Below are 13551 nucleotides of genomic sequence, written 5' to 3' on the forward strand. Positions count from 1 at the left end.
CCATTCCATTCCATTCCATTCCATTAAATATATTTCCATTACACTCCATTCCATTCTATTCCTTTCAATTCCATTCAATTCCATTCTATTCAATTCCATTTTTTTCGATTTCATTCCATTCGACTCCATTCCATTCGAGTCCATTATATGCCATTCCATTCTGTTCGATTCCAATCTGTTCGATTCCATTTTGTACCAGTCCATTACATTCGAGTCCATTCCATTCCAGTCCATTCCATTCAATTCCATTCCATTTGAATCCATTCAACTCGATTCCATTCCACTCGATTCCACTCTGGTCCATTCCATTGCATTCCATTCTACTCCATTCCATTGCATTAAATTCCATTCCATTCGATTTCAATCCATTTGAATCAATTACATTGCTATCCAATGCATTCGAGTCCATTCGATTCCAGTCCATTCCATTCTGGTCCTTTCTATTTGATCCATTCCATTCAATTCCATTCCATTACATTCCATTCGATTTCAGTCTATTCGAATAATTAAATTTGAGACCATTCCATTCGAGTCCATTCTATTTGAGTCCACACCATCTGAGTTCATTACATTTGGGTTCATTCCATTCCATTGAATGCCATTCCTTTCTAATCTATTCCATTCTAGTCCATTCCATTCGAGTCCAATCCATTTTATTCCATTCCATTCATTTCCATTCCATTCCATTAGATGTCATTATATTAGATTCTATTCCATTCGAATCCATTCCTTTCCATTCCATTGCATCCTATACCATTCCATTCTATTCCTTTGCGTTTCATTCCATTCCATTCCATTCGTTTCCATTCCTTTCTTGTCCTTTCCACTCCAGTTGATTCCATTTGATTCCATTCCACTCCAATCAATTCCATTCGAGTAGATTCCATTCCATTCCATTCCATTCTATTCTAGTCCTTTCCATTCCACTCCATTTCATTTGATATCTTTCCATTACACTGCATTCCCTTCTATTCTTTTCTATTCCATTCAATTATTTTCTATTCGGTTGCATTCCATTGCATTCCATTCCATTTGAAACCATTATATTCGAGTGCATTCCATTGCATTCCGTTCTGTTCGATTCCAATCCATTTGATTCCAATATATTCCAGTCCATTCCATTCGACCCCATTCCATTGTATTCCATTCCATTCAATACCATTCCATTCGATACCATTCCACTCGATTCCTCTCCATTCCATTCCGTTGCATTCCAGTCTATTCCATTCCATTTCATTCCATTGCTTTCCATTTTATTACATTCCATTCAATTCAATTCCATTCTAATCAATTACATTGCAATCCATTACATTCGAGTTTGTTCTAATCCAGTCCATTTCATTCCGGTCCATTCAATTCAATTCCATTCCATTCGATTCCTTTCCATACTATTGCATTCCATTGGATTCCACTCTATTCGAATAAATTTCATTAAAGACCATTCCTTTCGTGTCCATTCTATTTGAGTCCATTCCATTTGAATCCATTACATTTGGGTCCATTCCATTCCATTCCATTCCATTCCAGGTGATGGCTTTCCATTCGATTCTGTTCCTTTCCAGTCCATTCCATTCTTGTTCATTCCATTCCTTTCCACTCCATTCGATGCCATTCGATTCGATTCAATTACATTCCACTCCATTCCATTCCATTCCATTCAGTTCCATCAAATTCCATTTCATTCTGCTCCTTTCCATTCCATTCCAGTCGTTTCCATTCATTCGAGTCAATTCCCCTAAAGTCCATTGCGTTCAAGTCCATTCCTTTCCAGTCCATTCCATTCGAGTTCATTCCATTCCATTCCATTCCATTCCACACGATATCATTGCATTGCCCTCCATTCTATTCCACACGATATCTTTGCATTGCACTCCATTCCATTGCATTCTATTCAATTGTATTCCATTCGATTCCATTTCATTATACTCCATTCCTTTCGAGTCTATTACATTCCATTCCATTAAATTCCATTTCTTTCCATTCAATTGCACTGAGTTTGATTCCATTTTGTCCCAACTCCAATTCATTCGACTCTATTCCATTTGATTCCATTCCATTCGATTCATTTCCATTTGATTCCATTCCACTCGACTCCACTCCATTCCGTTGCATTCCATTGCATTCCATTCTATTCCATTCCATTCCACTCCATTTGATTACATTCCATTCGATTCCATTCCATTTGAATCAATTACATTACAATCCATTACATTCGAGTCCATTCTATTGCAGTCCATTCCATTCCAGTGCATTCAATTCGATTCCATTCCGTTCGATTACATTCCATACTATTTCATTACATTCAGTTCCCTTCTATTCGAATGAATTCCATTCCAGACCATTCCTTTTGAGGCCATTCTATTTGAGTTCATTACATTTGAGTCCATTACATTTGTGTCCATTCCTTTCCACTCTATTCCATTCCATTCCATTCCTTTCCATTCCATTCCATTCCATGCCATTCCATTCAAATCTATTCCATTCGAGTCCATTCCATTCCATTAAATTCCATTCCATACCATTCTGTTCCATACCATTCGATGATTTTCCATTAGATTCTATTCCATTCGACTCCATTCCATTCCATTCCGTTCCATCGGATTCCATTCCTTTCTATTCCTTTCCATTCCATTCCATTCTTTCCATTCGTTTCCATTGTATTCGAGTCTGTTCCACTCCTGTCCATTGCATTCTAGTCCATTCCATTCGATTCCATTCCATTCGAGTCAATTCCATTAGATTCCATTCGATATCACTCAATTTCACTCCATTCCATTCTATTCCTTTCAATGCCAGTCAATTCCATTCCATTTGATTCCATTCCATTCGACTCCATTCAATTCGAGTATGTACCATTGCATTCCATTCCATTCTGTTCGTTCGATTCCAGTCCTTTCCATTACAATTCATTTCAGTCCATTCCATTCGAGTCCATTCCATTCCAGTCCATTCCCTTTGATTCCATTCCATTCGATTCCATTTCATTTGATTCCATTCCACTCTATTCCACTCCATTCTGTTCCATTGCATTCCGATCTCTTACATTCCATTTCATTGCATTCAATTCCATTTGATTACATTCCATTCGATTCCATTCCGTTCGAATCAATTACACTGCAATCCATTATATTCGAGTCCGTTCTCTTCCAGTCCATTCCATTCCAGTCCATTACATTCGATTCCATTTCATTTGATGCCATTCCTTATTGTAGCATTCCATTCGATTCCATTCTATTCGAATAAATTCTATTTGAGACCACTGCTTTCGAGTCCATTCTATTTGAGTCCATTACATTCGCGTTCGTTACATTTGGGTCCATTCCATTCCATTCGATGCCATTCCATTTGAGTCTAATCCATTCGTTTACATTCCATTCAATCCCATTCGATGCCATTCCATTTGATTGTATTCCATTCGACTCCATTCCCTTCCATCCGATTCCATTCCATTCCATTCCCTTCCATTCCTTTTGATTCCACTCCAATCCAGTCCATTCCTTTCGAGTACATTCCAATATAGTCCATTCCATTTTACTACATTCCATTATAGTCCATTAAATTCGAGTATATTCCATTCCATTCCATTCCATTCCATTCGTTGCCATTCCATTCGATTGTATTCCTTTCGACTACATTCCATTCAATTCCATTCCACACCTTTCCATTCCATTCCAATCGTTTCCATTGATTCGAGTCCATTCCACTCTGGTCCATTCCACTCGTGTCCGTTCCATATTACTCCATTCTATTTGAGTTCATTCAATTCCATTCCATTCCATTCGATATCTTTCACTTACACTCCATTCCATTCTATTCCTTCCAATTCTAGTCAATTCCATTCCATTTGATTCCATTCCATTTGATTCCATTCCTTTCAACTCCATTCTATTCAAGACGATTCCATTCCATTCCATTCCATTCCTTTCGATTCCAATCCGTTCCATTACATTTTGTTCCATTCCATTCCATTCCATTCGACTCCACTCCATTCCAGTCCATTCCATTCGATTCCATTCCGTTTGATTCCATTCCACTCAATTCCAATCCATTCCATTCCACTCAATTCCACTCCATTCCATTCCACTGCATTCCATTCCCTTCCATTCCATTCCATTCTATTTGAATCGATTCCATTCAATTCCATTCCATTTGAATCAATTACATTGCAATCCATTACATTCGAGTCCGTTCTATTCCATTGCATTCCATTCCTGTCCATTCCTTTCGATTCCATTCCATTCAATTCCATTCCATACTATTGCATTTTATTTGATTCAATTCTATTCAAATAAATTCCATTCGAGACCATTCTTTTCGAGTCCATTCTACTTGAGTCCATTCCATTCGAGTCCACTACATTTGGGTCCATTCCTTTCCCTTCCATTCCATTCCATTTGATGCCATTCCATTCATTTCTATTCATTCGAGTCCATTCCATTCGAGTCCATTCCATTAAATTCAATTCCATTCGATGACATTCCATTTGATACTATTCCTTTCGACTCCATTCCTTTCCATTCCTTTTGAACTGATTCCACTCCATTCTATTCCTTTCCATTCCATTCCATTCCATTCTGTTCCATTCATTTCCATTCCATTCGAGTCCATTCCACTTCAGTCCATTCCTATCGATTCCATTCCATTCCATTCCATTACGTTCGAATCCATTCCATTAAAGTCCATTCCATTCAACTCCATTCCTTTCCATTCCATTCCATTCGATATATTTCCATTACACTCCATTCAATTCTATTCTTTTCAATTCCATTTAATTCCATTCCATTTGATTCCATTCCATTCCATTCCATTCCATTCGTGTCCATTCCACTCCATTCCATTCTGTTCCGTTCGATTGCAATGCGTTCAATTGCATTTTGTTCCAGTCCATTCCATTTGATTCCATTCCATACTTTTGCATTCCATTCTATTCCATTTTCTTCGTATAAATTCCATTCCAGATCATTCCTTTTGAGTGCATTCTATTTGAGTCCATTCCATTCTTCTCCATTCCATTCGAGTGCATTCCATTCCATTCCATTCCATTCCAATCCTACGATTCAATTTTCTTCTGTTCATTCCATGCGACTCGATTCCATTGAATTCCATTCCATTCGATTCCATTCCATTCGTTTCCATTTCACCCGATTCCACTTCGTTCCATTTCATTGCATTCAATTCTATTCCATTCCATTCCATTCCTTTCCATTCCATTTGATTACATTCCATTCGATTCCATTCAATTCGAAGCATTACATTGCAATCCATTACATTCTAGTCCATTCTATTCCAGTCCATTCCATTCCGTTCCACTATATTCGATTTCATTCCATTCCATTCCATTCCATACTATTGCATTCCATTTGATACCTTTCTATTAAAATAAATTCCTTTCAAGACCATTCCTTTAGAGTCCATTCTATTTGAATTCATTCTATTTGAGTCTATTCCATTCGGGTCCATTACATTTGGGTCCATTCCATTCCATTCCATTCCATTCCATTCCATGCCATTCCATTCGATTCTATTCCATTCGAATCCATTCCAATCAAATCCTTTCCTTTCCATTCCATTCCGTGCGATGCCATTCCATTTGATTCTATTCCTTTCGACTTCTTTCCATTCCATTCCATTCCAACTGATTCCATTCCATTCTATTCCTTTCCATTCCATTCCATTCTATTCCGTTACATTCGTTTCCATTCCATTCGAGTCCATTCCTCTAAAGTCCATTCCTTTTGACTCCATTCCATTCCAGTCCATTCCCTTCGAGTACATTCCATTACAGTACATTCCATTCCAAATGATTCCATTCCATTCTATTCCTTTCCATTCCATTCCATTCTATTCCGTTACATTCGTTTCCATTCCATTCGAGTCCATTCCTCTAAAGTCCATTCCTTTTGACTCCATTCCATTCCAGTCCATTCCCTTCGAGTCCATTCCATTACAGTCCATTCCATTCGAGTCCATTTGATTCCATTGAAGTCCGTTCGATTCCTTTCAATATCTTTCCATTACACTCCATTGCATTCTATTCCTTTTGATTCCATTCGATTCCATTCCATTCAATTCCATTCCACTTGACTCCATTCCTTTCGAGTCCATTCCATTCAATTCCGTTCCATTCTGTTCCATACGATTCCAATCCATTCGATTCCATTTTGTTTGAGTCCATTCCATTTGATTCCATTCCATTCCACTCCATTCCATTCGATTCCTTTCCATTCGATTCCATTCCATTCAATTCCATTCCTCTAGATTCCACTCTGTGGCAGTCCTTTTCTCTCCATTCTATTCCATTCCATTGCTTTCCATTCCATTCCTTTTGATTTCATTCCATTCGATTCCATTCCATTTGAATCAATTTCATTGCAATCCATTGCATTAGAGTCCGTTCTATTACAGTCCATTAAATTCCATTCCATTCCGCTCCATTCCAACTCCAACCGATTCCACTACATTCTACACCTTTCCATTCAATTCCATTCCATTTCATTCCGTTCGTTTCTGTTCCATTCGATTCCACTCCACTCCAGTCCATTCCATTCGAGTCCATTGCATTTGAGTCCATTCCATTCCTTTCCATTCGATATCTATCCATTACACTCCATTCCATTCAAATCATTTTGATTCCATTCAATTCCACTCCACTGGATTCCATTTCATTCGATTCCATTCCATTCGACTCCATTCCATTCGAGTCCAATCCATTCGATTTCATTCCATTACATTCAATTCCAATCCTTTCCATTCCATTTTGTTGAAGTCCATTCCATTCGAGTCCCTTCCCTTTGAGTCCATTGTTTTCGATTCCATTCCATTCCATTCCATTCCACTCATTTCCACTCCGTTCCATTCCATTGCATTCCATTCTATTCCGTTCCATTGCATTCCATTCCATTCTATTTGATTACATTCCATTCGATTCCATTCCATTCGAATCAATTACATTACAATCCATTACATTCCAGTCTGTTCTATTCTAGTCCATTCCATTCCATTGCATTACATTCAAATCCATTCCATTCGATTCCATTCCATTTGTTTCCATTCCATACTACTGAATTCCATTCGATTCCATTATTTTCGAATAAATTTCATTCGAGACCATTACTTTTGAGTCCGTTCTATTTGATTCCATTCCATTACAGTCCATTATGTTTGGTCAATTCCATTCCGTTCCATTCCATTCCATTCGATGCCATTCCATTCGAGTCCATTCCATTCCTGTCCATTCCATTCGAGCAGATTCCATTCTATTCCAATCCATTCGATGCCATTTAATTCCATTGTATTCCATTCGACTCCATTCCATACCATTCCGTTCCATCCGATTTCATTCCATTCTATTCCTTTCCATTCCATTCCATTCCATTCCATTCGTGTCCATTCCATTCCTGTCCATTCCACTGCAGTCTTTTCCACTCGAGTCCATTCCACTCCAGTCCATTCCTTTCTAGTCTGTTCTATTCCGTTCCATTCGAGTGCATTCCACTCAAGTCCATTCCTTTTGAGTGCATTCTATTCCATTCCATTCCGTTCAATATCTTTCCATTACACTCCATTCCATTCTATTCCTTTCAATTGCATTCAATTCCATTCCATTCGATTCCATTTCACTCGGTTCCACTCCATTTGACTCCATTCCATTGGAGTCCATTCCATTCCATTCCGTTCTATTCGATTCCATACGGGGCCTTTCCATTTTCTTCCAGTCCATTCCATTCGAGTCCATTCCATTCGATTCCATTCCATTCGATTCCATTCCATTCGCTTCCATTCCACACGATTCCACTCTGTTACATTCCATTGAATTCCATTTTATTCCATTCTATTGCTTTCCATTACATTCCATTTGATTACATTCCATTGGATTCCATTCCATTGAAATCAATTAGGTTGCAATTGATTACTTTTGAGTACGTTCTATTCCAGTCGATTCTATTCTGGTCCATTCCATTCGATTCCATTCCATACTATCGCATTGCATTCCATTCCATTCTATTCGAATAAATTCCATTCGAGACCATTTGTTTCGAGTCCATTCTATTTGAGTCCATGCCATTCTAGTCCATTACATTTGGGTCCATTCGATTCAATCCACTGCATTCCATTCCATGCCATTCCATTCTGTTCTATTCCATTCGTGTCTACTCCGTTTTTGTCCGTTGCATTCCATTCCACTCTGTTCCATTCGATGCCATTCCATTCGATTCTTTTCCATTTGACTCCATTGCATTCCATTTACTTCCACCCAATTCCATCCCATTCTATTCCTTTCCATTCCATTCCTTTCCATTCGTTTCCATTCCACTCCTGTCCATTCCAGTTGAGTCCATTCCATTCCAGTCCATTCCTTTCGAGCCCATTCCATTCCATTCCAGTCGATATCTTTTCATTACACGCCATTCCATTCCATTCATTTCTATTCCATTCAATTCCACTCCAGTCGGTTCCATTCCTTTTGAATCCATTCCATTCCTATCCATTCCAATCCATTCCATTCCGTTCGATTCCAATCCATTCGATTCCATTTTGTTCCAGTCCATTCCATTCAAGTCCATTCCATTCGATTCCATTAAATTCGATTCCGTTCCATTTGATTCCATTCCACTCGATTCCACTCCCTTCCATTCCATTGCGTTCATCAATTCCATTCAATTGCATTCCTCTCCATTCCATTTGATTACCTTCCATTCGATTCTATTGCATTTAAATCAATTATATTGCAATCCATTACATTCGGGTCCGTTCTATTCAAATCCATTCCATTCCGGTCCATTGCATTTAATTCCATTCCATTCGATTCCTTTGCACACTATTGAAATCCATTCGATTCCATTCTATGTGAATAAATACCATTCGAGACCATTCCTTTCGAGTCCATTGTATTTGATCCCATTCCATTTGAGTCCATTCCATTTGGGTCCTCTCCATTCCATTCCATTCCATTCCATTCTGTTCCATTCCAATCAATTCAATTCCATTTAGTTACAGTCCATTCCATTCCACTCCAGTCCATGCAATACAATTCCATTCCATTCGATTCCATTCCACTCGATTCCACTCCATTCTATTCCATTGCCTTCCACTCTATTGCATTCCATTGCATTCCATTCCAATCCATTTGATTATATTCCATTCGATTCCACTCCGTTCGAGATAATTACATTGCAATAAATTACATTAAAGTTCGTTCTATTCCAGTCCATTCAATTCCGCTCAATTTCATTCGATTCTATTCCTTTCGATTCCATTCCATATTATTGCATTCCATTCACATCCATTCTATTCGAATAAATTACATTCAAGACCATTCCTTTCTTGTCCATTCTCTTTGAATCCATTCCATTAGAGTCCATTCCATTTGGGTCCCTTCCATTCCATTCTATTCCATTCCATTACATTACATTACATTACACTCCATTCCATGCCATTCTGAATGATTCTATTTCATTCGAGTCCATTCCATTCGTGACCTTTCCATTCCAATGAATTTCATTCCGATCAATTCGTTGACATTTAATTCCATTCTATTCCATTCCATTAGTGTCCTTTCCATTCCATTGCATTCCATTCCAATCTATTGGTTGCCATTTAATTCCACTCTATTCCGTTCGTCTTCATTCCATTCCATTCCATTCCGTCCGATTCCATTCCATTCCATTCAGTTCCATTTCATTCGACTTCATTCAATTCCAGTCCATTCCATTCCAGTCCATCCCTTTACGTTCCATTTGATTCCAATCTGTTCGATTCCATTTTGTTCCAATCCAGTCCATTGCAGTCCATTCCACTCCATTCCATTTCATTCGATTGCGTTCCATTCTATTCCATTCCAGTCAATTCCATTCCACTTGGTTCCACTCCGTTCCATTCCATTGCATTCCAGTATATTCCATTCCATTGCTTACCATTCCATTCAGTTTGATAACCTTCCCTTCGATTCCATTCCATTCAAATCAATTACATTGCTATCCAGTACATTCGAGTCCATTCTATTCCAGTCCATTTCATTCCTGTCCATTCCATTCGATTCTATTCCATTCAATTACATTCCATACTGTTGCATTCCATTCCATTCCATTCCATTCGAATAAATTCCATTCGAGACCATTCCTTTTGATTCCAATCTATTTAAGTCCATTCCTTTCGTGTCCATTATATTTGGGTTGATTCCATTACATTCCATTCTATTCCATTCCATTCCATTTCATTCGATGCCATTCTATTTGATTCTATTCCATTCTTCTCTATTCCATTCCATTTTGTTCCATCCGATTCCATTACATTTTACTCCTTTCCATTCCATTGATTCCATTCCATTCGTTTCCATTCTATTGGAGTCCATTCCATTCAGGTCCATTCCTTTCCATTGCATTCGATGCCATTCCAGTTGATTCTATTCCATTCGACTCCATTCCATTCCTTTCCATTCCATCTGATTCCTTTACATTCTATTCCTTTCTATTTCATTTCATTCCATTCCATTCCATTCCTTTCCAGTCCGTTCCATTGGAGTCCATTCAATTGCATTCCATTCTATTCGATATGTTTCGATTACATCCAATTCCATTCTATTCCTTTTCATTCCATTCAATTCCATTCCATTCGAATCCATTCCATTCGGTTCCGTTCGATTCGACTGCATTCCATTCAAGTCCATTCCATTCCATTCAGTCCCATTCCGTTCCATTCGATGCCAATCCGTTCGATTCCATTTTTTTCAGTCCATTCCATTCGTGTCCTTTCCATTCCATTGAATTTCATTCCGATCCATTCATTGACATTTAATTCCATTCTATTCCATTCCATTAGTGTCCTTTCCATTCCATTGCATTCCATTCCAATCTATTGGTTGCCATTTAATTCCACTCTATTCCGTTCGTCTTCATTCCATTCCATTCCATTCCGTTCGATTCCATTCCATTCGTTTCCATTCCATTCGAGTCCCTTCCATTTCATTCCATTCCATTTGATATCTTTCCATTAAACCCAATTCCATTCTATTCCTTTCGATTCCTTTCCATACTATTCCATTCGATTCCATTCCATTCCTTTCCATTCCATCCGATTCCTTTACATTCTATTCCTTTCTATTTCATTTCATTCCATTCCATTCCATTCCTTTCCAGTCCGTTCCATTGGAGTCCATTCAATTGCATTCCATTCTATTCGATATGTTTTGATTACATCCAATTCCATTCTATTACTTTTGATTCCATTCAATTCCATTCCATTCGAATCCATTCCATTCAGTTCCGATCGATTCGACTGCATTCCATTGAAGTCCATTCCATTCCATTCAGTCCCATTCCGTTCCATTCGATGCCAATCCATTCGATTCCATTTTTTTCAGTCCATTCCATTCGAGTCCATTCCATTCCATCCCATTCCATACCATTCGATGCCATTCCATTTGATTCTATTACATTCGACTCCATTACGTTCCATTCAGTTCCATCCGATTCCATTCCATTCTCTTCCTTTGCAGTAAATTCCATTCCATTTCATTCTATTCGTTTCCACTCCTTCTCAGTCCATTCCACTGCAGTCCATTCCAGTCGAGTCCATTCCTTTCCTGTCCATTCCATTCGATTCCATTCCTTTCGATTCCATTCCATATTATTGCATTCCATTCACATCCATTCTATTCGAATAAATTACATTCAAGACCATTCCTTTCTTGTCCATTCTCTTTGAATCCATTCCATTAGAGTCCATTCCATTTGGGTCCCTTCCATTCCATTCTATTCCATTCCATTCCATTCCATTCCTTTCCATTCCATTCCATGCCATTCCGAATGATTCTATTCCATTCTATTCCATTCCATTAGTGTCCTTTCCATTCCATTGCATTCCATTCCAATCTATTGGTTGCCATTTAATTCCACTCTATTCCGTTCGTCTTCATTCCATTCCATTCCATTACGTCCGATTCCATTCCATTCGTTTCCATTCCATTCGAGTCCCTTCCATTTTATTCCATTCCATTTGATATCTTTCCATTAAAACCAATTCCATTCTATTCCTTTCGATTCCCTTCAATACTATTCCATTCGATTTCATTCCATTCCATTCAGTTCCATTTCATTCGACTTCGTTCAATTCCAGTCCATTCCATTCCAATCCATCCCTTTACCTTCCATTTGATTCCAATCCGTTCGATTCCATTTTGTTCCAATCCAGTCCATTGCAGTCCATTCCACTCCATTCCATTTCATTCGATTGCATTCCATTCTATTCCATTCCAGTCAATTCCATTCCACTTGGTTCCACTCCGTTCCATTCCATTGCATTCCAGTATATTCCATTCCATTGCTTACCATTCCATTCAGTTTGATAACCTTCCCTTCGATTCCATTCCATTCAAATCAATTACATTGCTATCCAGTACATTCGAGTCCATTCTATTCCAGTCCATTTCATTCCTGTCCATTCCATTCGATTCTATTTCATTCGATTACATTCCATACTGTTGCATTCCATTCCATTCCATTCCATTCGAATAAATTCCATTCGAGACCATTCCTTTTGATTCCAATCTATTTAAGTCCATTCCTTTCGTGTCCATTATATTTGGGTTCATTCCATTCCATTCCATTCCATTCCTTTCTATTCCATTCCATTCCATTTCATTCGATGCCATTCTATTTTATTCTATTCCATTTTTCTCTATTCCATTCCATTTTGTTCCATCCAATTCCATTACATTTTACTCCTTTCCATTCCATTGATTCCATTCCATTCGTTTCCATTCTATTGGAGTCCATTCCATTCAGTTCCATTCCTTTCCATTGCATTCGATGCCATTCCAGTTGATTCTATTCCATTCGACTCCATTCCATTCCTTCCCATTCCATGCGATTCCTTTACATTCTATTCCTTTCTATTTCACTTCATTCCATTCCATTCCATTCCTTTCCAGTCCGTTCCATTGGAGTCCATTCAATTGCATTCCATTCTATTCGATATGTTTTGATTACATCCAATTCCATTCTATTACTTTTGATTCCATTCAATTCCATTCCATTCGAATCCATTCCATTCAGTTCCGATCGATTCGACTGCATTCCATTGAAGTCCATTCCATTCCATTCAGTCCCATTCCGTTCCATTCGATGCCAATCCATTCGATTCCATTTTTTTCAGTCCATTCCATTCGAGTCCATTCCATTCCATCCCATTCCATACCATTCGATGCCATTCCATTTGATTCTATTACATTCGACTCCATTACGTTCCATTCAGTTCCATCCGATTCCATTCCATTCTCTTCCTTTGCAGTAAATTCCATTCCATTTCATTCTATTCGTTTCCACTCCTTCTCAGTCCATTCCACTGCAGTCCATTCCAGTCGAGTCCATTCCTTTCCTGTCCATTCCATTCGATTCCATTCCTTTCGATTCCATTCCATATTATTGCATTCCATTCACATCCATTCTATTCGAATAAATTACATTCAAGACCATTCCTTTCTTGTCCATTCTCTTTGAATCCATTCCATTAGAGTCCATTCCATTTGGGTCCCTTCCATTCCATTCTATTCCA

The sequence above is a fragment of the Pan paniscus genome, chromosome 23 (genome assembly GCF_029289425.2).
Source record: "Pan paniscus chromosome 23, NHGRI_mPanPan1-v2.0_pri, whole genome shotgun sequence".
In the NCBI taxonomy this organism is placed as follows: Eukaryota; Metazoa; Chordata; class Mammalia; order Primates; family Hominidae; genus Pan; species Pan paniscus.